The sequence below is a fragment of the Pseudopipra pipra genome, chromosome 2, assembly GCF_036250125.1.
Source record: "Pseudopipra pipra isolate bDixPip1 chromosome 2, bDixPip1.hap1, whole genome shotgun sequence".
Lineage (NCBI taxonomy): Eukaryota > Metazoa > Chordata > Aves > Passeriformes > Pipridae > Pseudopipra > Pseudopipra pipra.
In genome coordinates, this window is record NC_087550.1 from 22583763 (window position 1) to 22609816 (window position 26054).

The 26054-nt window shown below is 48.4% G+C and overlaps 1 protein-coding gene across 3 annotated transcripts in view; it reads left to right on the top strand.

The window, feature by feature from the left end:
• The first annotated feature begins 6 nt into the window (after window positions 1-6).
• The window catches only part of BOC (BOC cell adhesion associated, oncogene regulated), a 55917-nt gene continuing 29869 nt past the window's right edge, over window positions 7-26054 (top strand). For 2 of the 3 annotated variants that reach the window (XM_064644362.1, XM_064644363.1), the window contains exon 1: window positions 26-485. The gene's annotated coding sequence lies outside the window, so the exon portion shown is untranslated. Of the gene's footprint in view, window positions 486-26054 lie in introns of all 3 variants that reach the window. The other variant, XR_010428050.1, reaches the window with a different exon arrangement.

Genomic DNA, 26054 nt, shown 5'->3' on the forward strand with positions numbered 1-26054 from the left:
TCCTCTTCTTCCCTCCTCCTCAGGGGGAGGGGAGGAGGGAGGCTCTGGGGCAGGAGTAGCCGGAGCAGGGAATTGTTTGGGAGTTCAGTCATCCAAAAGCCGTCTCCCGTATGGAGGGTCTGGCTTCCCGCATCCCGGCGTCTCTTCCCTCCTCCTCCCTCTCCTCCTCCTACTCCTCCCGCCGCGCCTGAGCTCAGCGCGGCCCCCCATCCCCAGCGCTAACCCGCAGAAAAAGCACAACCACCACCCCCAAACCAAGGACCCAGCACTTTCCCCTTCCCCCCAAAACAGGCTTTTCCCTACTCTTTTTCTCTCGTTTTTTTTTTCTTTTTTCTTTTTTTTTTTTTCTCTGTGTGTGTGTGTGTAGTGAATTCCCCGCAGATCCGGCCTGGAAGTTCACAGCTCCTGGAGTTAAGCCTCTTTGTTGCTTCTCTTCGTTTGGGGCATCTTTGTGTTTCCCCCCGCCTGCTCCACTGGAGACCGCGGTGAGTGAAGAGAAGGGGGCCTGGGCCTGGTGGCCCTGGCGAGGGACCGGGAGAACGGACGGCGGTGGCGGGTGATGGGGCGCAGGGTTTTCCCCCCATCCATCTTCAGGCAGCGGCAGAGTTTGGGAAGTTGGTGTGGGGATATGAGGAAGAGGGTCTGCCTAGGGATGCGGGAGACGTGACAAGGGAGTAGTGGAGACCTGCTGGTCCCCACCAGTCCGGGGCTTGTTTTGGCTCAGGCAGGTGAGATGCGAGGGGCTCGGATGTCTCCCTCCAGCTCTTCCTCCTCGGCGGGTCGGCAGCACTAATGGAGGGCCCAGTGCACGCACACTCGCTGCCGTGCTCCAGTGCTTGCCTGAAACTCTTCCAAAAGCTTGGTCCACGACCTTGCCCCGTCCTCGCTGCCGGCAGTCCGGGAGGGACGGTGAGCAGCGGAGGGAGGGAAAGGGAAAAGCTGTGCAAAGTAAACCATTCATCCTCCATTGCTCCAACTCTTGTCAAAAGCTGAGAGGAGTTTGGAGGCAAGAGCTGGCTCTGGCAGATGCAAAGGCATTTCGGTTTGTGCTCTGTGAAGGGGCTGCTGCTGCTGCAAAGAAAAGGGGGGAATGGGTAGTCCGTTAGTAAAATTTTTATCCTTTTTTTCCGCAACTGTAAAGTTTTTAACCCTGGTGCAAGGATGAGGAGTGATTTGGGTCAGGGAAAGTAATTTTCTGCCCAGCAGTGGGAGGTTGTAGGAATTGTGCACGCGTGCCTCCCTGCTTGGACTGCAACTTTGGCAGGTCCTTTGGATGGTGGCTGTAAATAGAAAATGTGTTGGGGAGAAAGTGGGATGCTGAATTTGTAGCCATGTCCAAAGGAGACTTTTTAAACTGCTCTGAAGGTACTAATGTTTACTTTGAAAAATAATAATAGACTTTAACTAATATCCCTGGCTGGCAAAAGGTATTTAATACAAATCCCATATCTTTGGGCACTTCGCCAACTAATTCCGGTACCCCAAGTGTTATTTCACTGGCATTGTGTGAAAGGCAGGTCAGGTCTATTAAAGTTTTTTTTTTTTCCCTTGTTTGTTTTAAAGAAACTCTCTTGACCTCTCTGCAGCATTATGTGAGTAGGATAACAGGAATCCATACACACACTCAGCACCCGCGCGTAATTCTCAGCATGTCGTAAATGTTTTTCTTGGTGCCCAATTCTCTTTAATTTCTACACTGCTACCATAGTGTCTTTTTGATATGTTCATTTGCAATCTGCCATTTAAGTTTCTTTTCCCATGGGCTAAAAAACTACCATGGAAAATATTAGAAGAATGTGGGCGTTTTGTAAGTAGAATTTTATCTTAGCTTTCTTTTCTTTTGAAACTAACTGACTCAGTGTGCATATGATTAGGGGAGAGTTCTTCCATATTTATGCCTATATACATATATGGCAGACACTTTGATTTAATGGGTTGGATGTTGAGGTTCATGGTTCAGAGAAGGATTTCAGCAAAAACACATCATTGGTTTGCAGTGAAGATTTGTTCTGTTTATTTAAGTGACCTAAAGAAATGAAGGTGAAATAACTTCCCATGCTAATAGGAGTCATCTGGGGATCTTCTGAAGTAAATAGGACTATTAGAGAGAGCTGTGAGCTCTCTGCTGGGTGCGTGATATTCTTTTACAAGAAATAAATGGAGTTTTGTTCCATGTCCTTTTCTTAATCCTCTCCTTCAGATGAAATTAGAGGGACTCATCCTGCATATACTATGCAGAAGAGGTCCCAGTAGGTGTTTGCTGTGAGGGTTGAAGTCAGATACAGTGCAGGTCTCCCTGCTTCCCGCTGGGGAGTATGAGCCTGGTTCATCTGAAGGTTGCACGATGGTCCTCTGCAGGTTTGAAAGGCAGGTTCAGTTTTGTCCCTCTCATACACATGCACACCCACAGAACTCTTCTTTGAGAGATATCTCAGTACAAGTAGCTGAATCCACACACATTTCTTCTCTGCTTGGAACCAAGAAGAAATATTAGAGGTGCATGATTCCATATGTATGTGCTAGAAAATGGCATGTAAGTTTTATGGGTGTTCTGCATCCCTGCAGTCAGGAAAATGCAAGTTTTCTGTACCTTGTACTGGCATGGTACACAAGCACAGAGCAAGAGGTTTTTAGATTGCAAAGTGAAACACAGTATTTGGTGTTTGCAAAGGTCTTTCCAGCCCTCTGAGCGTAGGACTCTTGGCTTGGAGTTTTGCCCTGTTGAAGGACAGATGAATCATTGCCCAGTTCACCTCACTCTTTGAAATTCTGCTCTGCCCTCAAAACTAGTAGCAGACAGATCCCTCCAAGCCTTCAGTACCAAACTGGCAGTCCCACGGTACTATCAGGATGCTGGTACAACTCCTTCATTTGACTAGGGCCAGCAGAGTTGCCCCTTCAGGAGCCAGCTGGAGCCTCCTGCCAAGCAAGGAGCATAGCAGGAGGGGCTATGAAGCAAGCAGCCTGCTTTGTTCCCATCCTCCCCAGTGATGCAGAGGAGAAACTTCCTTTCCTGAGTTAAGAAAATTGATCCATTAAGGGCAGTTCTGAATTCTTGTACTTTCTTGTCATTGTTACTGAATGACCACACTTGACTGAAACACCACCAGGTCTATTCACCAGTGTTTCCTGGCCTCTTCCTGAGCCACATGCACTTAGGAGCACACAAACCTTGTGGTCTGATAAGGAGCACAACATGAAAAAAGAACTATTACCTCTCCTACCTGGGCTGTGGGAGGGAAGATGGGTGATAGGACAGGAAAGAGACTTAAATTGGAAGCATGTGTTTGAACGTGGAGGTGTTTGGGCTGTCCTCACCCAATGCGCATGCCCAGTGTGAGCTTAAATGATTCCCTCTGCTGCCCTGTGCCTTCTTGTTCCCATGCAGAAGATGGGACTAAACCCTGTGCTGATGGGTTGAGCACTGTGGCAGGTCAGATACTGCTTTCCATGTTGACTCCTGCCAGCCAACCGGTACCCACTCTCGTGCCTCTCAGAGCAGAGCTCAGGTGTACCAGGAAGGACCCTCTCTGTCATACTGAGCCTCCTCAGGACTGCCACAGGGCTGGAGAGGCACCTCTGTGCCTCTGAAGTCATTCTCTTCCCAAGCTGTTTCCCAGTACCGCACCTTTTGTTCCTCATGAAGTGAGGGAGCAACGAGAGCGAAGAGTATGTTGGGGACCACACTGGTTGTTTTAGCCTAGGTTGGCCTGCAGGTGGGTTTTCAGAGACTTCAGGCTCAGTTGGGCTCAGTTTAGTCACTCAGCCTGCAAGATGTTACGACAGCAGTAGGCCAGCGTAACTCCGGGTTAACAAAAGTTTCTTTGGCAGTAAATGGTGGTAGGTTGTTTGTTTTAATATTGGGTGCCGAGTACCCCAGAGGTATGAGGCACAATTCCCTTGGACTTCTTTAGTGGGCAAAGATGACTTGATATGTTACTACTGGCATGTTACAGACCAAGGCTTGCAAATCTCTTGGTTTAAACTGTTACCTCCTGGGCTAAAAACTTTGCAGTGAGAAGTCTACAGTTAGGATGGGATATCCCACAAGGAAAAGGTTCTCTTGCAAAATCTTTGGAGACTTCCTGTTTCTGGTTAGACTGAAAACATCCTGAGGGAAAAACCTGCTGCCATGTATTTTGGTGCTCCTGTGGTCAGTCCCAGTTTAAGAGGTTGTTATGTATTCTGGTTCCTAGGCCACAAGAACAATTTAAGGCAAATAATGACTAAATGAATTGCAGGTCCTTAGGTGGAACGGGGTAACTGTTCAACGAAAGGTATCACAAGCATCTTTTTCTATTTCCTGTATTTGCTTTAGTTCCTCTTGGCCCCGAATCATACGACATCATATCTTCTGATTCATTGGCTGAACGTAGTGCTTGCAGCCAGTTTTCTGGAGGGAATGCTTGCAGGATGGGAAGCTTTCAAAATTTGCTTCGTATGCATGTTTGCGCACAAGAGTCTTTTAAAATCTCTCCACAGGAGCGTGTGCTCCAGCAACACAGCTGTAGGAGTATCCATGGGAAGCTAAGACATAAGGAGTATGGATACAGTGGAAGCAAGTTGGCTGAAAAGCTCAGAAAGATATTTGTTGTAAGGAAAACGCCGCCTTGATGCTTACACAGTCCCAAAGCTCCTGCAGGCACTGCAGGGCTTTCTGCTTAAACAGGGAACAGCAGATCCCTGCCCTGAGGATGTTGCGTACTCCTTTTATTAAAATGGCCTCCCTTCCCTGCAAAAGGACAAATGGGATGGGAGGCTCAGCTCTGCCTGGTGGGGTTGTTAGCAGAGCACCTGGCACAGCACAGACAGGGTGCCTGAGAGGGGCTCTCTGGGCTGCCATTGTGTGTTGTAGGAGCTCTTCAGTAAGAGGCAGTGCCAATTTATTTTGGCTCTGGTGGCATCGACGGAGGGAAATGTGCTTCAGGGAGCGTGTGGGACGTGCTCGAGCTTCTTCTCCCTCCTTGTGGGCACTGTGCCAGCACAGAGGTGAGAGCCAAACTTTATTCTTGCTTTCTGCTCAGCTGCTCTTGAGAGGCTGCTGCCCTGTGTCCAAAACTCTTCCCTGAGCTCCCCTTAGATGTGAGGATGGTGACTGCACCTTGTGCCTGTGCAGCGTGTTGGAGGCTTTCTGGGCAAAGTCCAAACCACACCACAGCATGTTGCCCCCATGAAAACCCACTGTTGTCAAGTTCACAGAGGTTTTGGGCTGTGGCGTCTCTATATATGTATGCAAGAGCCAGATGGTGTTTTGGAAACAGCTCATTTTTCATTAATTTCTGTGCTCAGCATAGGCAGTAAGTCTTTCACCCTGAGTCCTGCGGTGGCAATGCCTTTTTGGCTCTCTAAGGTCCACTCTGGCAAGGAGATTAGCCAGCAGGTCATACTCTTATGCACAGCCATAGACCTGGGGCTCTGCCAAATGCAAGGGATGCGTTCACTGGTTGCAATGTCAGCAAGTCTGAACAAGCTTGTGTGTCTTAAAGACTGTGCATCAGGCCCTTCTGCTGTTCTTTATATCGTGAGTGGAGAGGGAAAGGGTGTAAATATCCCTGTCAGAACTGAGTTGTCAGCTTTCAAATACCAAAATGAGGTTGCTTTTTATTTTTCTTCTAGCTGACAAAAGGACAGGTTAGGCAGAGCCCTGTGAATTAATGTGTTGAGTTTAGTGTGGTTTAGAAAGCCTGTGGTGATATAAACCTACTGAGGTAGTCTTTCAGAAATAAACCTCAAATGTGCATACACTGGCCTGGAACACAGGATTTGTATGCAAAATGCAGCTTCCTCTGATAATGTCACTGTAATTTATCCTGGTACTTTTAGGGAAAGCAGCCACCTTGCTTAGTGACTGCCAGTGTTTTAGTGCTCAAGCCTGCGATGTGAGCAGGGCTGCATGTCAGTCTCCACTACACCACAGATTTCCCCCCAAGTTGGGGCAGGTTGCTCTTTGCCTCATCTTTCCACCTGCAAAACCTGTAAGTGGCACTTCCCTGCCTCCTTGTGGTGTTGAGAATAGGTCTGCTGGAGATCAAGAGAGACCATGCATTTGCTGGCCCTTGAAAAATCTCTTGGATAAGGACCACGATGTTTTCAGCAGAGAGCCTCCTGTGGCATTGACAGCCCAGTGGGGGGCTCCTGTGGCTGCTTCTGGGGACGTCTGCCTCTGCTTGTTGTGTGGATATGGGCTCTGTAAGGGCTGTGGGATGCTTTTGGTTTGGAGGGTAGGCTGGGTGTGGGGCTACAGAGAAGCCCCTCTCTGAGTGTGACCCTCGGGGAGTCCAGTGTAGGTAGTAGCACTGCAGCTGCAGCGAGTTTCTGGCTCGAGCCAGTGGTAGTACAGAGAGGCCATTGTAATCCTATGTACTGTACAGTGTACATCTCAACAGGCAAAGTAGCTCCTGGGTTGGTTTTTTTCTCCCCCACCCTCCTCCTCTCCATCCCTTCAAATCTACTTTATGAAGTTCCTTCCCTTAAATTGCAAATTTGGCCTTATCTTCAAAGAAACCCTTTAGTGCCAAGCTTTTAAAGGTAGGGAGGAGGCAAGAGCAAAAACATCAAATCCATTAGCAGCCCAGTTGCCAGAGAAAATGTTTTTTAAAACATAATCTAAAACCTTAGTGTTTGAGAGCCAAAGCCGAGATTGAATACAAGTATGGGCCTTGTCCCCAGAGAGTCGCAACGCTGGGAATATGTTGGCACAAAGACAGGCCATGGAACGAGGATTCTTGTGCATGCATGCACACAAATAGACAATTATTTGGAAGCCAATAGTATTCTGGATGCTGAAGAAACTTAATCTAGTGCCTTCTGTCCCAAGTTGCTCCCTGAGCTGTAGCTGACTTGAAGAGCATTCTTATCGCTCCAGCACTCTGCAGGATGGCAGTCCCCTCTGGGGCAGGAAAGTTCCTGCTATTCCTTGACCGTGGGTAGTAAAAGGACTAGCTGGTCCTGCTTCTTTAGAGCCTGCTGCTGTCAGTGAGAGGTTCCTTTGGGCCCTCAGAATGGCGATGGGAATGATTTTTATTTTTTATTTCCCCATAGGAAAGTTGCTTGTTTAACAACCCCAAGCCCTGTCAGATTGAAGGGGTGGGTTTGAGTCGTAGTGTCAAGAGGTGTTTTCAAAAATGTAGTGGGTGGGATATTAAAAAATACCTGGGCCGACTTTAATGTTGTGGTGGAGAGTCAATGAGATTTGTGCATTCAGAGGTCAGGCAGCTCTCCTCCTCAGTTTTAAGTACAGGGTCTTGTGGGATGGTCCCACTGTCACCAGTGTAACAGCTGCCCAGATTAGTCCTGACCACCTACTGCTGCATGGAAGTGGACTCTCTATTTCAGGAGTGGCTATCAGACACATCTTGGCTGGCAAGAAGTTGAAGTGCAGTTTCTAAGCCAGAGTCATCTGGAGCAGAAGGAGGGCAAGGTGCCCTAATTATCCAACTGTAATGGGGTTTGAATCCAGTGAGGAGCACCCCATTAGTAACTTCTTTGGGGGCCTTGTGACGTGGCCAGCCAGACCACAGCAGAGCTGTGGGACCCCTGGAGGAGGAGGGCTTGTTATCTACTAGCTCTTGAGTCCCTGTGGGGACTTCCCTACCCCTCGGCTGGCCCAGCAGGATATCTGACTTGTACCTGTCAGCCACTTCTGGAGTGGGGGCTTGTAGGGTGAGACAGGGCTGCGAGAAGGGGGCCCATGGAAAGCTCCTCAGAGAGTCATGCCAGCTGCTCTGGATGTGTCCATTATCACTGTTTCATCACTTTTGGGGTGTCTGGGAATGGCCTAAAGAGAAAAGGTGTTTGCTTTCCAGCTGGGGAGGAACAGAGCTCCTGTTTGCATGTGCAGCTTGTGCTGAACACCTCTGTAATGCTATAAAGAGTCCAGGGCAGCACAAGGGCTTAGATGCCTTTGAGGACCTTGCTCTTCTGGGTGCCTGAGCTGCTGTGAAGGTTGCAAGAGTACTTCAGCATGTTGTCACCCCAGCTCCAGACCCTGCCAGAGATGGCTGCCCAGCCAGCAAAGAGGGAGAAGGTCTTGGGATCATGGTCAACTATGCTCAACGACCATGTAGCCCATTAGCTCCCAGTATCTGGGAAAGAGAGGTCAGTACTAAGGTATAGAGCTGGAGCTGCTGGAGCCTGGGTGTGTGTTTGCTGACCCTACTCCCCTCTTGGCAGGGAGGTGTGTAGCCAGTTTCAGGAAGCATTAGGGAAGAGGGATGGTTTACATGGCTACAGCAAGATAAGCCAGCCCTGTGTCTCATAGGACAGGCACTGGTCTACTTATATTCTCACCAGGGCTGTACTTGCCTGGTATGCAAATGTGCAGTACAAGCTGTGGGATCCTGCTGATGGCATCAGGAAGCCTATGGTCTTTTGTGGGAGCAAGGGTCAGCTACTTACACCATGTAGCAATTTAGGCAGGAACATACTTGCTAAATATACAGTTGTCCAGTTTTCTTCACAATTGCCTGGACTGCAGATTTGTGGAGGAGGGAATAGGAGCACAAAGAGAACAACATCAAGAGCAAGTGGCAAGCTGTGTTTATCGTCGATGCCTGACCCTATCATCTGTCTCCCTGGGGATAGCTTTGGACATCCCCAACCTCTGAGCCACTTGAAAGAACCACCTTTAAAAAAATTTCCCAAACTAGTGACCAAGCAAACAAGCACACATTTCATCGGCCACAAAAATGTGAGCAAAACCTACTTTTTACATAGCTTCAGCACTGAAGATAAGTAGAGGTTTCTCGATTCTCTGGATGAAAGCCTGAGAAAGGCCTGCTATGCCATCTTCTGCCATCACCATATTCCAAAACCTAAATTACTATTTGTATTACGGTTGTGTCTACAAGTTTTAACCAAGGCTGGAACCCAGCTGTGATGGATACTATGTTAACTTGTAGTGGGAGATGGTTCCTACATCCCCATTCAAAACGGCAAGGCTCTTTGCAGAAAAGAAGATAAAAACAGAGCTTGAAAATGGCACTTGTGCCTTGGAGTGACTCAGAAGGTCAGGACTGGAGCTTAGTACAGACCCCATGTTGGCTGATATTTAGTCTCGTGCTCCTTCCTCCACCTTACCTGGCTTGTCAGAAGGGGAGGTCAAAGTCGAGCATCACTAGGGCTTGACTGAAGGTTGTCTGCCTTGAAGCTGAGAGTTACCCATAGAAGAACCTCATCTTCCTAAGCCCTCGGCTCACATCAGTCAGTAGAGAGTGACATGGCCACATGTACTCCAGTGAGTGGTTTCCCACATGGAGCACGTGGCACTGCAGGTGTTGCTGGTGACATCTTGCCTCTGTGACAAGCCTTACATTGGGGTGGGCAGCTGGTCTTGTGGAGCTGGGGGCTGGCAGGTGGAAAGCAAGAGTGTGGGGCTAAAGGGGAAGGAAAGGAGCCAGTTATGTCTTTAATTCTCTCCTGTCAGCTAGTTTTCAGTTGCGGCATTGTGCTTTGAAAGATAGCTGGAAGAGCAGAGAGCCAGTGTAATAAAAGTGTTTTGCTTGCAGCATGCAATCTCACCTAAACTGATATCATTACATAAATATTGTGTGCCTTCTTGCCAGGGGGTCTGGGGCTGTGCTCCTCCTGCTCTGGAGGCATTGCCTTTCAGTGTACAAGCCAAGGATGATCTCCAACAGATGCTGCTGAGGCCAAGTCCATGGCTTGCACTGTGCCCAGGTGCAAGAGGAGATGTTCACATCTCCATGGTCAGCACAGATGTACCTTACACTGGAAGGAACAGGGATGAGGGGACAGCTGGGTTACCAAGAGCTGCTCTTCTTGAGAGCTGCCAGCCATACTGAGGGTGTGTCTGGGGACACACAGGGGTACCTGACTGCTAATCTGACCCTTGCAGGCACAGCTAGCCCAGGATGGAACAGCTGTGGAGACACCAATGGCAGGACATGAGCAAAACCTGGCATGATGGGTTAACTGGGATCTATCGCTCAAGAAGGGTAGGAGTGCTTCAGTGAAACCTGGGCAGGTTCCTTCACCACTCCTTTCTTGTCTGACCTAGAGGACTGTTTGGGGGAGCAGGTGGAGATGCGTATGCATCCTCTTCCAGTAGCTGCTTGTTTGCAGAAAGCTATGGGCGAACTCTCCTGAGGGGCTGCTCATGGCCCTCAGGAGAGTTCTGCTGCTGTCTGAGTAACAGCCTGAACTGCAGCCGGAGGCTTTTTGCTCAGAGGAATGCTTTGAAACATACTGTTTTTAATGGCACTGTGTTGTCAAGGGCTCTTTGTGTCTGGATGAAGAGATGACTCCATGCTCTACTCTGCAGGGACAGGAGCCCATCTGAAGCAGGACTCCTCCATTTTGCGAGTGGGTTTGATCTGCCCTTTGCAAGCTAAATAATTGAATTACAGAAGAGATCTTAGATGAGATATTTGTGCCATTACAAGGCTCAGTCAGTGCCTGGGGATTGGAACAGTGGTGGGAGATGTCAGACAGCTGTAAGGTTATGGCTTTTTCTTTCTCTGTTGATCCCAGGTCACTCCTTATGAATGAAAGACTACGAAGAGGCTGTTGCCTTCACTTCTGTCCAGCTGAACTAGACAGGGTGTGGGATGGAGAAGGTGTCAAAAAATGGGTTTGTGCCACCCATGCTTTCAACAAATAATCTCTTCCTCTCTCTCAGCACACACCCCCCTTTCAGTTTTGCCTCAGACCCCAGAGAGAACGGGATTGCAGCTAAGGCTTCTAGAGTACCCCTGTTCCCTGCATATGTGCTGCCTCCCAAAGGATGTGGATGCTGCTGCCAGGTCCTCGCACCCTCCTTTCTCCCCCTTTTCCATCTTTATTTTCCCCTCCTCTGCCTGAGGTCTCCTGTGCTGCCAGCAGCAGTTGCTGGGGCTGAGAAAGGCTTGTTGGGCCATATCCTGGATGCCCCTGCCCTTACTTGTTTTGGGGAAGGCTGATAAGGAACAACTAGAGGTGCCTCCCCAGGCACCCTCCCACTGCCGAAGAGGTGCTCCCAGCCCTCGCCAACCCGAGGCGAGTGCCGAGCGCTGGCATGTCGGAGCGGGTCTGGAGAGCCCTTGCCTGGGCAGAGTGGCTGCCTGCAGATGCAGGCAGGGCTGCTGCCTCCCCAGAGGTTATTCTGTAGAAACACCATCCTTGAAACGAGAACTGTGTCTCTCCTGCCCTTCTTTCCTCCCAGCTGGTGGGTTGGGGCTTGAGGGTTCAAAGGCAGCATTTTCCAGTCTCCGCCACCGTTTGAGATCTCACAGGGTTTTGCAGGCTGGGAGGGTTTTATGCTGACCTGTCTCCTCATAGGCAGTCAGAGAAGCAGCTCAGTGAGGCTGGTGGACATGGCATGCACTGAGGTGCCAGCATCTGCAAGGGGCATGTAGGCACCGGGCCAGGAAGGCTCAGTGAGCTGTTAATGAGCCACAGATGGTCAGCTTTATCTGGGAGCCTGCCGACTTGGGCTTCTAGAGCTTTCTGCAGAAGAAATACATGAGTAAAAGCTGGTGGTAGGTAAGGGTTGGGAAGGAAGACCCTAAAATAAAGATCCTTCCAAAGGCATATCAGGGGGACCTCAAGAGATCACCTCTGCTAAAGGCTCATTGTGTTTTTGCTGAAGGTCTCCTTAACTACTCATGGGCTGCAAAAAAAAGAGTAGTTTTCCACGTAAGAATTTTGTAGTTGATGTGTAACACCAGCAGAGGTTTATCTGTGGCTTCTACAGAGAAGGGTCTCCAGAGACTTTGCTGGAGTACAAAGCCCTGAAGGCTGTGATGGTTGCATTCCGCTCTTGCAGGGGAAAGGACGCTCCCAACAGATGTTTGTTATCAGAAGAGCAAAGCAGAGAAACAGAAAAACTTCAGTTGGCCAGAAACGCAGAGAGAAATTGTCATTGTTTCCCTGTTGGGCTTGCAGAGGGAATTCTTGAAGCTGCTTTTTGTCCCATTGTAACATTTTATGTTTATATAGCTTATCTCTTTCATGAGGGACTGTTAAATCCTGCAGCATATTGTGGATGTGACTATATGAAAACAGCTTGTTTTACCCATCCCGGGGCAGAGTGTGCCAGCTGCACAACTGAATCTAAAATCATGGAGCAGCATTTTCTTACAACTGAGTGTTTTTTTTCCTAAAAGAGTTTATGGTATTTCCCAAATTAAGAAATGGTCAATCATTTCCCTAATGGTCATTCTAAAATTACGTTTCCCTTAGAAAGCTGAGTTTTCCCAGTTGCTAAAGGGAGGGGGGAAAACCTTGTTCCTTTCCACTTCTAATGTCTGTGATAAGTGACAGTATTTAATGTAACATTTAACTGTGGAAAGTAGGTACTGCCTGAGCCGGTCTACAGATAACTTTACACTGAACAGTTAAAGTTTTTTCTAGGGGTATGTAGTGCTATGGGACAGTCACAGACTTCCCTTCTCAAAGAAAGCGGTTTGACAGTCCCTGTAAGCAGTTAGAGATAAATGTCCTTGAGGCAGAGGATGGCTTTCCTAAAGCACCTAATACTGAGGTCTTAAAGGACTCTCTGTAAAATGAGACAATCCCTATGTTCCTTTACTCTACAGTAATGTCAGGATCTTTGGAAGATCCAGATGTAGTTTTAGATTCTTTTTTCCTGGTAGACAAGCAAATATTAGGGGTTTGTCATGTTCTCCCAGACCACTACTGGTTGAGTCTTCGGAGAGTGTGATCTGATCTTTCCTGTGAAATGCATACTAACACCTCTCAAGCAAAGGTGATTTTTGCATTAAAAAGGCTTTCTAAATTGATAAAGCAATTCTCAACATAAAAACATCTTAGTCCTTTGCAACAGGAGAGGTAGACTTCTTGGATTAGGCTATTAGTCTCTTAGATTTAGGCTTTTAAGAATATCTTGGGCTGAACAGAATAGTTTGAGAGATGGAGAACAGATTAGAATCTCCTATTGTCACCCCCCCCCAAAGCCTAGGAGCTGGTGTCACTGTTTATTCTTGGTCTCTTTACTGCTTACAGTTTTCTCCAAAAATGACTAAACATATAAAAAAAGGTTTGGGTTTGGGGTTTAAGGTTTCTTTTCTTTCCTTCCCAAATTCTAGGCCAGACTTTGACCACAGTCATGTAGTTGTTTTTTCTTCCTTACTTCCAAATGCAGTCACATAACAATAGCCTGGAAAAAAAGTACTGGAAGTGATTTGCTCATGAATTTGTTTCCTTTTTTGGGCTACAAGGAGTGGGTTAGAATTTGGGTAAGGAGGCTGGGAACTCCAAGCCATCTCTTTCAAGGTTGACGAGGGTTTAAATGGGAATCATCCTGGTAAAATGAGAAGTATTGTCGAGAGGCAGCCTTTCCTGGGCAAGTATTTCCATTGCTCCATATGCAGAGCCTCATGCTCAGTGCACCTTTTTTCAGCTAAACCCAGGACTTTATTTGCTATTTATGTAATAGCAGAGTCTTGTACAGATGCTACTAAACAGGCTTTGTCTGCCACAGGCAGGCAGGGACGGACTAGAAGAGAGAGAAATGCTCCTCCCGTATTAAGGCTTCTTCAGAAGTGGGTGATTGTTTGCTTTCCTTAACAATCTGCTAATAGGAGGTAGTGGGTGGTGTTGTCCTTCTTATTTATTTTATGTAGGATGTCATGACAGATGGTGATTTTGACTGTTGTCCACAGCTGTAGAAACTGATTGCTTCCTAAACCAAGTTGACTAGGATGGATGCATCTTAGCTGAAGAGACACAGAACCATCTGTGAAAGAGGAAACCAGTCAGTCTCAGTTGGTTGTGTTATGTCATCTCTGTCCTGAAGAGCAGGAAAGGAAGTGTTTTGCAGGCAGGGCTAGGGGATACATTTTCAGTGTCTGGATTTTTGGGTCTTGGGATGTGATACCTCCAATTACAAAGAAAATGAAAGGTCACAAGGTGGGACAAAAATGAATATATGATTGCTGTGCTGGTCAGGAGGGTGTTTGTTGAAATATCAAACTGTAGAGCCAGTGAAATCTTGACATTTTATTGATGATTCAGTGGATTTGGTCCCTACAGGAGAGAAAGCAGAAGCAAGTGGAGCTTGTGCCAATTGGCAAGAGAATATAATCTGATAAAGGCTAGACCAGTCGGTAAAGTTTTCAAATCTCAGGAAATTTCCTCAAAGTATTTATTTATTTATGGCTTTGCTGAAAAATTTGCAACCAGCTGTGTTTAAAAATGTAACAGTAATGAGATACTTAAAAAAAGGAGTTAATCTCTCCCTCTCTTTGACCTGCTGCAGAGCACCAGCTGTAGCACAAGCAAGCCCTGGGGAATCAAAGTGGCCTAACCCTGCAGCCTGCGAGCCAAAGTCACACCTTGGGAAGCCAAACCCCAGAGGGAAGCACTGGCCTGTGGCAGGTCATAGGGGTGCTGGAGGGGTGACCATTTGGCCATCCTCCAGGGGCAGCAGGTTTAGCCTGCCCAGCTCTTCCACTCTCCAAATCTCCCCAGTTCTTATAGACCCCAGCCACTTGTCCTCAGGGCAGCAAGACCCAGTTTTGTCTGAACTGCTGGGAGGCCTTGAACTGTCTCTGACACCCCTGATGGGGAAATGCTGGAATGAGGAGGAGGGGAAACCAAGGGCTTTTGTACTGAGGGAACAAAAAACATGCTCTGCGTGTCCCTGGGTTCAGCTATTACAGACTACAAACCGGACTGGGTTTTTTTGTTTGGCTTTTAAATGCTTCTTTGGCCAATGTGATTTTTTAAATTTTTCTTTTTTTTGTCTGGAGGATGTCTCTTTGGGAGACAAAGCCGGTCTGGGACTCTTCATTTGGCCCATCCAGCTTATCCACAAAGCATGCACAAGCCATCTTCTCCAGGCTCATTTCCTCTAGGATTCCCTATGGCTTTGCAATGGTTAGATATCAAAGGCAGAAAGGCCAGGAAGGGCAGGCCAGCTGTACTGTGTCCTCTAGCCCCGTGCCAACAGGGCTCAGTGCAAGGTGGGGGAACTCTGTGAGAGCTACAGCTGTGAGAGTGGTGCAAAATGCATGTGGTGATTGGCAGAAATTGTTTTGAGGAAGAAGATGCCTCTTCTGATGATGATGGGGTGGCACATGGTGGATGGGAAAGGTAAAGCAAGTTAGTTTTGGTCACTGGTGGAGGATTGTGTGGAGAAGTCCTGTCTCTTCTGGGCCTACAGGTTTCAGCTTCAAGATGCATATCACAACAGAAAAATCTCCTCTCCTCTCTTTCCTTTTTCTACCACTGGTAGCTAATCAAGATTCAGTTTTAATGACTTCCCTCTACTCTCTCTGCTTCCTCTCCCCCTGCCCCACACATGCCTTTTTTATATTTTTTCATGCAATTTTTTGGCAGAAGTTGAAACACAAGAAGCGTTTGGACCAAGATGAAAACAGTGGAGGAGCATGTTGGGCAGTGCAGTGCTTTGTTCTGAGTTCAGGAGGAGAAGAGGGGGAAGCGAGGGGGGACGGATGTCATTTCCCAGATGGGGACCCTGCCAAAGATGTTCTTGCTGCAGAAAGCAAAGGCCAATTTTTGAGGTTATACCAGGTTTAACCCTTTGTCGACCCGCTTCTGCCATGCAGGGAGATGCCAGACTCTGGCGCCAGTCTACTGTTGTGACTAAATGCCAGCAACAGTCCAAAGTTTTTATTGGAAACCCTAATGGGAGTATGAACAATCTGCTCTTGTTTATGAGTTAGGGTCCAACACTGGTGCAGTTGCTGTTGAAAAAGAAAGATCAGCATGTTCTTTACAGGGGGTCAGGACTGCTGTGCTGTCTCCTGTCCTGCCAGAAGCACCTGGTGGGAGTTGGGATGTTGCTGAACGCTGTCTCAGCTGTTCCCATTGTGGGGTAGGGAACTTTTGTCTCATGATGCTCAGAAAACACCTTGTCCTTTGACCCTGTGCTGCTGGGACTGGGGCAGCAGCAAGCCCCAGCCCCAGGTTGTGCTGGGGACCACTGGGAGGTCACAGCACTGTTCCTCCTCTCTGGTTTGAGCCAGTGTCTCGTGTGAGAAAATTGTGAGTTTGGAGGGTATGAGGGGTGGAAAACCTCCATAGGCATGTACTGTTGCTATATTTGTGTCTTCCTTGGGCCATAAATACTGCATGGTGTGTAGGCTGCTGATTTAATTGCCCCAGGGCTGTTGTACAGTAGCAAACGAAGGGTGAGGATACAGAAAGGGAGCAAAGAAAGAAAAGTTAAGGCAACTTCGTTGCTTCATTAAGATCTCTTCCAGGTTATAAATACTTGGAGCACTCACGTCAGGACCCCAGAGGAGTTCATTTATCTCCTGATTAAAAAAACTCAAGGGTTTTTGTCTATGGTACTGGACTGTTTCTTGGTATGGAGGTCCAGCCTCTTCAGTCTGGATGGGATTCTCCTGGGAAAGAGAGCTTCCCTCAGAGCTGGAGCGGACCAGTGCTGTATGCATAAAATGCCTTTGTGTAGACTCAGACAGAGTCACTGTTCACCAGAACCAAACCTGCAAGCCTCTTCTTCGTGGGGACCAGCAATCTTTCTCTGGCCCTTTGATCTCTCACAGTCCTTTTTCTCTGGCTAGGGGGATAACAGCTTCCCTAATCCCCACATGAGCCTCCTGGACATAAACACAATCTTCAGCTACAAAGAAGGTGTCAGGAACTTTGGGCTGCAGGCCACAAACTTCCTCTTTCCAGCAGCTTTGGCTGCAACATGTGAATTTTTGATCACTTGTGCAGATTGCAGGAGGCGGCAAGTATGCCAAGGGGTGGTTATAGCAGCACCACTGTGGGTGCATCCATGGCCAGTGACTAACAGAGCAGTGGTGCATCCAGTGCTGGCCTTGAAACATGCCTTGTGTCTTGCACACTTCTTTCTAGACAGCCAAGAGAGGTCTGATCTGTAGGAAATGAATATAATGGCATTCTGGTGTCACCTGTTGGGATGCAGCAGGGAAGAATAAGGGTATGTGGATAAAAGATGCACATGCAGGTTTGCCTGTCATGGGTTTCAGCTTTGGTTTTGATGTGCAATCTTGAATGCTTTCCCATGGAAGTCAGCTGACCTGGTTGGAAATTTCATGTGTGCAACTTAACTGCACAGCATGTCTGAACTTGCATATTTTTCATCCCTTTTCTTGGACCCTGTAAGTCATCCAGGTGTGCTTTTCAGCAGACTTGTGAACCATGGGTAGGAAGCACTGACCGATGGACAGGCTCTTGGGTGGGAAGCAGAAGACCAGTGTTTTCCTTCACTCGCTCAGTGCCCCCAAGCTGGGATCAACTGGCTTGCCCTCAGATCTGTGGTGTGTGTGGCCCTGGTCTCTGGCTCCTCGTAAGCACAGTAACTACCACCACAGGTTTCTAGGTAAAGTGGGACTAAAATGCATGATACCAATAGCTGTTGGGTATCTCCCGTTGTCTTGGAGGACTCTCTTCAGCCTAGAGTTTGGCTTCATTTCATTTGTCCAGGTGGTTGCTTGTGTGTGGTACAGGAAAGTGTCCACAGAACCCACACAGACTACTGTACCCATACCTGCCCAGGTCTGCAATTCCTGTTTATTTTGAAGGCATGAATTGCTCCTTGTTTGTCCAGCCTGGTGGTGGGTCCTCCTGCAGCAGCTCAGCCCTTTGGCTTCACTAGTGCCTGCTGATGGGCTCAGTAGGCCTGTGACTGCTGATCATGGGGTATTTGCAAATGGTGCCACATTGGCTCTGCTGCTTTTCCTTCTCTGTTTACTTAGTTCTTGGCAGCTGCATATTTGAATGTTTGCTTGACAAACACTTTCCCTGCAGTCTGTGATTACAGAAAGTTTAGTCTGACAAACACCACTGAATTATCCAGTTCTCTGTTGTCCATAATATCTTGATTGCTGTCTCCATTAACCAAAATATTTTGTGTGTGGTGCATATTCATATTTTCCCCCTTGTTGCAATCAGCCTGCCCCTCCCTGCTTGGTTCAGTTACTGAGGCAGTATCCTCAGGATGCTGACATCTGTATTTTACTAATCCAAAAATCCTGGGGCTACCAGGAAGCAGTACAGATAATAACACTACATACCTGTCTAACACCTTTCATCTGAGAATCTGAAATTGTCTGACTCATGTTCATCTGGTTACTGCTTGCACCAGCTGGGCTTTATTATTCCTGGTTTTGCAACCTGGAAAGCTGAGGCACAAGGTAGGGGTATGTTTTGTCCAGTAGGGGAAGCAAATCCAGAAATGTGACATCATAACCTCCAGGACTGTGAGTTTCTGTCCCTCTATGTCTTGCAGTACCTAATTTGCCTCCAAAAGGGAAAGAGATCAGAGTGGGATGGTTGGTTGAGCAATGCTTTATTTGCAGCAATCCATGGCTTTTTTTGGCACCTCAGTAAATTCCACCCAAGAACAAAAAGGCAATTGCAAGATTTCTCCAAGGTAAGTTACCTTCCTTGGCTGTGATCGGGGTCCATAATGTTGTTTTCAGGAAGAGCACTATCCAAATATTGTCTCTTGTTGTCAGTTTGGTGGTTTGGAGCGATGCTGAAGGACAAGTGTTCACGGCTGGCCCGGAGAGGGTAAAGATCTTACTGTGTTTCGGGGGTGGTAACGAGACTGGTGAAAACATGTCTGCAGGTGGCTGGGTGGTCAGGCTGGGCTGTTAATCTGTCCAGCTGCTGGCCTGTTTTGGATGAGATCCAAGACCAGGTAGGACACTGCTGCTTTTCTTACAGCCTCCAAACACAGCTGAGGACCTGCCAGGCAAACCTGGGCTGGTTTATGGTTTTGGGTGGAAACCACAAGTAAACCACGTCAAATCACTGGATTCTACCCCAAACCAGGCAGAGTGCATAGGCTTCTGTTTCTTTTCGTATGGAGATGACTGGGAGAGGTGGGAGAGTGAGGAAAACTGCATGGATCCAGTGTTGATGTAAGGCCGTAGGTGATCCATTTCTAAAGCCTGCAAGTGCGATTCCCTTGGCTGGACCAGACTGGTGAGGGTAGAATAATAAATAATACCTGAGCTGACATCTCCTGGGAACTTGGGTTTGAGAGGAGGGATATTTTGCCTGAAACCCTTCCAGAAAGGGACAGTTGGGAGGGGGATTAGTGTAAATGTGTGCCGTCAACATCTGTAATCTCAGCCGAGGTAATGGGGCACTTGGGTCAGGGTTTCCTGTGCTGTGGGGCCCTGGAGCACAGTGTGCATTGGAAATAAGAAACCCTAAGAAAGAAAGGGGGAGAATTGCATGCCCCAGGGGGTAGAAGTGTGTTTATTTTTCACATGTTGCATCAGAACACAGTAATTTTACCTGAGAGGGAGGACAAGCGCATGCAAAAACAGTCCATCTCGCTAGGAAAGGGGGTGGGGAAGTGTGATGCCAAATAGCTGGGATAATGTGGCTGTAGGGCTGTCTCTCCGCTCCACATCCACGCAGGGCACAAGATCAGCACCCATACGTACAGACCTTCCTTCAGGCATGTGCCAGGGCTTTGTAACAGAGTCACGCTCTCCCGTTGAGGCCAGGGCACCCCCAGTCCCCACTCTACCCCCCTTTCTCCCCTTCCCCCTTCTCCCATGTGCTTTTATTCCTTTTGCAAACAGCGTATGCCAAATCCGACTTCACAGCTGGCTCTGCTCCACGTGTTTGTTTTCTATGCCTGCGCGGCGCTCGCCAGCTCCGCTTGCGCCACGGCTCAGAGGTGGAGGCGGCGGGGGGGAGAGCAGGGGTGGTAGGGAGGGAAACAGGAGCAGGCTGCTGCTTGCCAAGCCCTTATTTGTTTAAAGCTTAAGCCTGTTTGAGAGAGCCTTTTTGGAGTGAGGGGTAAGTGGCAGGGGTGGGATGCGGGGGAATGGAGAAAGTAAACTGTGCGTCAAGGAAAGCAAACTTTACAGCTGGAATTGCTGCTGATGCCTGTTGTGGGAAAGGCCTGGGGAGATGCCTTCGGCTCTGTGCTCCTGCTTTTAGCATGGGTACGAGTGTGGATGGGCAAGGGTGAAAAGTGGGGAGCCAGCGGCAAGTCTGTGCTGTGCCCAGTCGTCACGGGCACTGCTGCTTGGCCAGCACTGGCCATGGCACTTGCCAGTGTGTCCTAATGGCTGGCTGAGGCATGGGCAGGTGAGTCTCCCTTCCCAGGCCCTGAGGCATCAGCGTTTTGCCACCTTTTTGTTATGGAACATCATCTTGTTGACAGGCAGAAACTGTATGCTGGCCCTGCCCATCTGTCTCTACAGCGCAACGTGAGGTCTTGCTCCATCTCCTGCCATGTTTGGCTCGCAGTCCTCAACAGGACCATTATTTTTGGAGAGGTATATTTATTGTTGGGGTGATAAATGAGGCAAATCACATGCAGACAGAATCTTTTAAAAAGCCCAAACGATGCTACCCTCTCCTGTTCATCTCTGGGACGGGGGAAATCTGTCACCCATCCCAAGACCTCATGGTGAGTGCCTCCCCCATCATTTTTCACCTCTGGGAGGGCCCTGGGTGGTTTTGGAGCAGCGTGGCATCTGCTGGTCATGGCTCAAATGAGGGCTGTGGCTCAGCCCATCTTAGGTTCTGGCACTCAGTGCCGAGTCCCCACACCCCACCTGGGTGTTTGGCACCAGACAGAGCATTTTCTGTGGGCAGTCATTTCTGTCCCTTTGTTTTGCTAACCTTGAGCTTCCTCCTATGTTTTTTTGAGTAGTGACATGTCTTCCAGGGGAAATTTGTCTCATCTGAGAGTTCTAGAGGCTTTTGACCCGCTCCCATAAACAAAATTATTATTGTTAGTGAAAAGCAGTTAAGTGACAGCTACGGAGAGTAAAAATTCCCATTTATTCCCAAATTTATAAAAGAAAAACAACCCCAATTTTTAAACACCATCTTCAAAGGACAAGAAAAATGGGCTTGTGCTCTTTTGCATCCCAGCAACAAGTCATTGCTGAAAGGAGTGCAAACTAGAAGGCAGTTTCTCTTTATGGTGGTGATGGGGATGTCTCTAAAGCCAGCCATCTGGGGATTAAACTTTGTATTGACGTTACTGGCAAGTACTTTGTCCTGTCTCTTTTGTGTGCTCTTCTGGATTTTGATGTCAACGGTGTTAAACTAGCCTTGCACTTGTTAATGCGGTTTCTGGGCCTGCTCCCATTGAAGTCATGGCAAAGATCAGGCTGATTTTGGTGGCAGCAGAATCAAGTCCTCTGTTATGATCCAGAGGATGCATTGTTTTAGCAGGTATTTCTGCTGTGCCATTGGCTTGTATTTAAGATAAACTTGGTCAGTTTTTTACTACAGCTGTTGTAATCACCCCTGCTCTTCAAATACACGCTGGAAGTAAGTTCAAAAGCTGGGAAAGCTATCCAAGGCTTTGCTCTGCTCCAACAGGAAAATTTCCCCATGGTGGCTTCCTCTGAGGAAGGCTTAACAGTGTCACTGGCAGTTTCTGTGGACTTTTCTGGTTTGTAGGGGAGAGATTGTTGCTGTATTTGTTTCATTCTATTTTGTTTCTAGTTGGACATGGACAAGATTTTTCTATTGTTCTAGACAAAGATTATTTTGATTTTTTTTTTTAATTTGGTACTTAAAGGTAGGCTTATGCTTAAGGATATGAAGACATGGGCTGCTCTCAAAAAGCATCCATAGCTGCTGTCTGTTTTGTGACCTACTCTGTGAACAAGAGCTTCCAAATCTCAGTTTGGAGGTGGCCATAGCTGACAGACACACTGAAATGCTCCTTTCTCCCTGAGCACTCCTGCTGTGCTTCATGCAGATGCTGACTGGTGTGCCTGGTATACCACTCCTCTGTGCTTTGGTTTATGTTATACAGAGAGGGAAGTGTTTGAACTGGTGGTTACCAGCATGAATGGGTGCTGTGATATTTATTGTCTGTCCTGTTGCAAGCTTGACCCCATCATGTGACAGAAACAATAAAACAGAGATGAGTCTTTTCAGGGCAGCACCATGTCACACGTTTGCCATGATTTGTGGTCCTCCTTCTCGTTCCTGACCATTGATCCAGCTACCTGTAGGATAATTTTAGGTAGCCTAGGATTTGGGGTTTATAGTGTTGCTGCCACATCAGTGGCAAAATGGTTGTTCTGGTCAACATGTTGGTCTCCTGTGGTTGGGGAGTGAGTCTGGGTGTGTGTGCTCCCCAAAAGCTGCTGGGGGAAGTGACACAGAGCAGAGCTGAGCAGAAACACCTTTGGAGGAGAGCATCCTGCTTTCCCAATGGAAAAATGGTGTTTCCCTGGGACCAGAGCACACTGTGGAAGTGCGCCTGTCAATTAAGCTTTTGTCTTAGAGCAGCATGGAGTTTCTGGTGAGAGCAAGAGTGGTTTTCCTGCTATTGTAAGTAAACCATGTTTAAGCAAAGTGGAAGAGTGGCAGCTGGGAGAGAGATTTGCTTGAGAGGTGATAGTCTCAGGTGACAGCCCATGCTTGGAGGAAGGCAAGGTAAGGACTTGAGCCTGGATGCACAGGTGGCAGGTGAGCTGTGGCGTTGCCTGCCCCTTACCTGACCAAGCTCTGAAGCAATGGGGACAAATGCAATATAAGGAAATTGGCCAAAATCCCAGCTCCCCCATTTCTTCGTCTTTCTTGACCCTCTCATCTCAATTTAATTTTCCTGCCTTTTCCTTTCTGCCACCTTTATTCCCCATTTACCTTTAGTATCTCGGAGGGCTTTTGCCCAGCATCACTTTCCCTGCATCTGCTGGGGCTGCCTTCTCTCTGACCTCTCCCTGACCCAGGAGGCAATTAGAGCCTCAACATCAGACTTCAAGGTTTGGGGTTTTTTTTGTTTGAAAAGGATGAGAAGGGAAAAACAAAAGCAGTGCCCTGAGTAATGTAAACTAGCCACAGACACATCTGTGCCTGTTCGATGACAGCTCCTGATGGGAACTGCCTGTCCCTTCCAGCGCTCTCCTCCACTGCAGTTGTTGACAGGGAGGGGAACAACCTGACGCCCAGCTCCTGTTGATGTGGGATTTGGCATAGTGGAGCCCAGACCAGAGCCAGCTGCGTGGCCTCGTGCTCTCCACCCGTCCTGCGTGTCCCACAGCATCAGGCCCCAGCAGAGCCATCTCCTGGGCTTTCCTTGTCCAGGTGCACACTCTTCCTCATTCCTAGCTCTTTGTTAGGTGCTTTGCCTCTCAGCCCAAACAGGGAAAGGTTGTATATAGATAAATTTTGTTACTGCTTGTATCAAGCATCCTAAAGTGACCCTTCTTACCCAGTGGTGTGAAGTCTGCAGGACATGGAATGGTTTTTACTCTGTGTTTAGTACAGCATCTGCCTGCAGCTCTGGCTGAATTGACACTGATCTCTGGCTTTGCTTGTGATGGGAATGATAAAATGGGTATTGTTTTCATATGGCAAGAGATAGGATGCTTCAGGCAAGTAATACTGTACAGTAAATGCCTTGCTTCTAAGACTGAAGGCCTGTTTTCACATTACACTTGTATCAGTGGGAACTCCTTTCCTGCTGTCTCCTCAAAGTGTTTCTCACTGTGAAGATCCAACGTTGTCCCATTGCAAAGCCTCAGATAAGTGAGACTTTGTTGCTGCACTGTGAGCTGAGTTTGTAGCAGGTGTGGGCAAACTGAAAACACTCCAGAGTAGGTAATTTGCCACAAGTATGTGACTACATTGATGTGGTTTTCAAGGGGATCCTGACCCTTTTTGTCTGACACCAGCCTTGGCAGGAGAGTAGGTTGAGCTGCACCCCTGTGGGGTCAGGGTCTCGCAGGACCTTGATACCAGTGATTCTGCTAATTCTATGACGTTTGATGACCAAGGCCCTGAATACACAGCCTGCACCCCTTGGTAAGTGCTGGAGATGTACACCCTCTTTGGGATTCCGTAGCTCTTTAAATCAGGACCTTAGCTGGGAGGCTGGAGAGCCTACAGGTGGATCAAGGGTGAGAAGGATGGGGAGTGCAGAGAAAAAGTTGGTCTAAAACTATGGCAGCTCTCCCAGGTTGGGAGTGAAGTTGGACTGAAAGGTTTTGACCAGAGAGGCATCCTGTCCCAGCCACGGGGGCTGGCAACTGCTGCGGGGCCGCTTTCTCCCCTCGCGTGCTTGGGAGAAGGAGACGGAGAGCAGCCAGCAGTTCTGAGCTTGTTGCAGCAACAACATCTGTTTCCTAGGTGCACTTTGTTTCTGAAGAGGCTGTGCAGCACGCTCCATCTGCGCCCTTCTCTTTTTTTTTTTCTTTTTTTTTTTTTTTTTGCTTGTGCCGTGTTCGGCAGACAAGGATGGAGGCTCTTAGGAGAGGCAAGCGCTTCCCGGGAGGACCCTGCGCCAGCCTCTGTGCCAGTGCTGGCTGCCGGGCTCTTTGCACCCGAAGCAGTATTGTCAGCATCTTGACAGCTGGCCGGCTGCATGCTTATTAGTTACTACTTTCCTCTTGCCCTCCACTTCTCCTTCGCCTCCCTAACCACCTCCACCCTCTCCCTTCCCCCTTCCCGCTCCTGCCCCATCGGCTGGCCAGCCCTTCGGGGAGCCCCCAGCCTCTCCAGATTAGAGCTCTCCAGGGACTTGGTCGTTTTGAAAGGAAGAAAGAAAAAAAAAAAAGGAAAAAAAAAGGGAGGGGGAGAAGGAGGGGAGGAAAAAAATTTATTAAAAAAAAAAAGAGAGAGAGAGAGAAAAGAAAGAGGGGGAACAGAAGAATGAAAACAGACCCAAGGGGCAATAGTCCCTCGAGCCATTTCACTGCATTACAATGAATATGGACTCTATTAAGCTCCGTTCTGCCTGTTAGTGTTTCCCAGGGCAACACAGCTCCCATATGGCAAGCATGCAGCAGATTAGGGTAGGCCTCCGGGCTTCATTGAGGGCCTGAGGCTTGACTGGCAGTTGAACCCCATCCTTCCCCCCCCCTCCTCACACTTGACACTGCCTGTGTTTATCTAAAGCAAAAAGGGCTGGGGTGGGAGAAGGGGGCATTTGGGGGGTTATTGTCCCGGGCAATGGGAGAGGGCAGGGAGAAGGATGGGGGGGTGATGAGGGAGGGAGGTGGGATGGAGGAGAAAGGGAGTGGGGGGGGTGCAGCCCCTCATACATATTCAGGAGGGGTCTTGAATGGGCAGAGGAGAAATAAAGCAGATGGAATTCATGTTAAAGAACAGCCACAATCGCCCTCCAAAAACAAGGAGAGAAAAGCGGGCAGCCTTAAAGGAGCGTAGGGAGCAGCGTTTATCCAATTAGCAGGGTTGTCAAATTGAATTTACTCAGAATGGAGGGGGAAGCTGGGGGGGAGAAGGAGGGAAATTAAGTGTCTAGGGCATGGGGGGAGCATGATATTGAAGAAAGGACGTGGGTTTTCTTTCTTTCTTATGCTTTAGCCTTGTCTTTTCAAGAACTGGAGCTGTTTTCAGGGCACGCCAAGGGGCAGCAAAAGCCAGCATGCATACTCAGTTTTAGCAGAGGGCTCCTCTCCTGGTAGCTGTGGAAAAAGGGAGGCATATCCTGCGGGGCAGGGCCATCCCTGCATCCCTGGCCTGCCTGTATGAGGGCTGTCCCAGGCTGGTGGGTCCAACCACCCTGGGACCACCATGCTGCAGGCAGCGCCAAGGCAAACCCCATTCGTTGCGGTGCCACCACCGTGATGACACTGGGGAGCCTGTAGCCCATATGAGGGTGGTATTTCGTCCTTCAAGCAGCCTCACACTTGCTGGCTGACAAAATGCCAGTGTGAAGGGGTTCAGTGGGGCTCAGTGAAGTCAGCCTGATCAATGCCAGCTGGAAAGTGGCACTCAGTTCAGAGGAACCATCGGATGGAGAGGTGCCAGAAACTGCAGGCATTGGATCTTCAGGGATACGAGCAAAACTCAGGCAACAAGAAGGCTTTGCATCCTGTTGCTAATTCGAAGCCAGCATGCCCAGTCCTCTCCCTGGTGATGCTGCAGGCTGTTGCAGAAAGGAACTGTTCAGGAAAGTAGCTTTATCTTCAGGAAGACAAAAAAAATCGCAAAGATTGTTGCATGTTTGGTTTAATTTGGTTTGTTGCTGGTTTGGTTTGCATGAGCAGTTCTGTTCAAAGAAAAAGAGTTGTTCCACCTGAAAGTTTTGTTTATTTTTTAGAGAGATGTCTACAGCTGCTGAATTCCGCAGGACTTGCTTGAATTAAAACTGTAGCTCTGCTTTAGGGTCA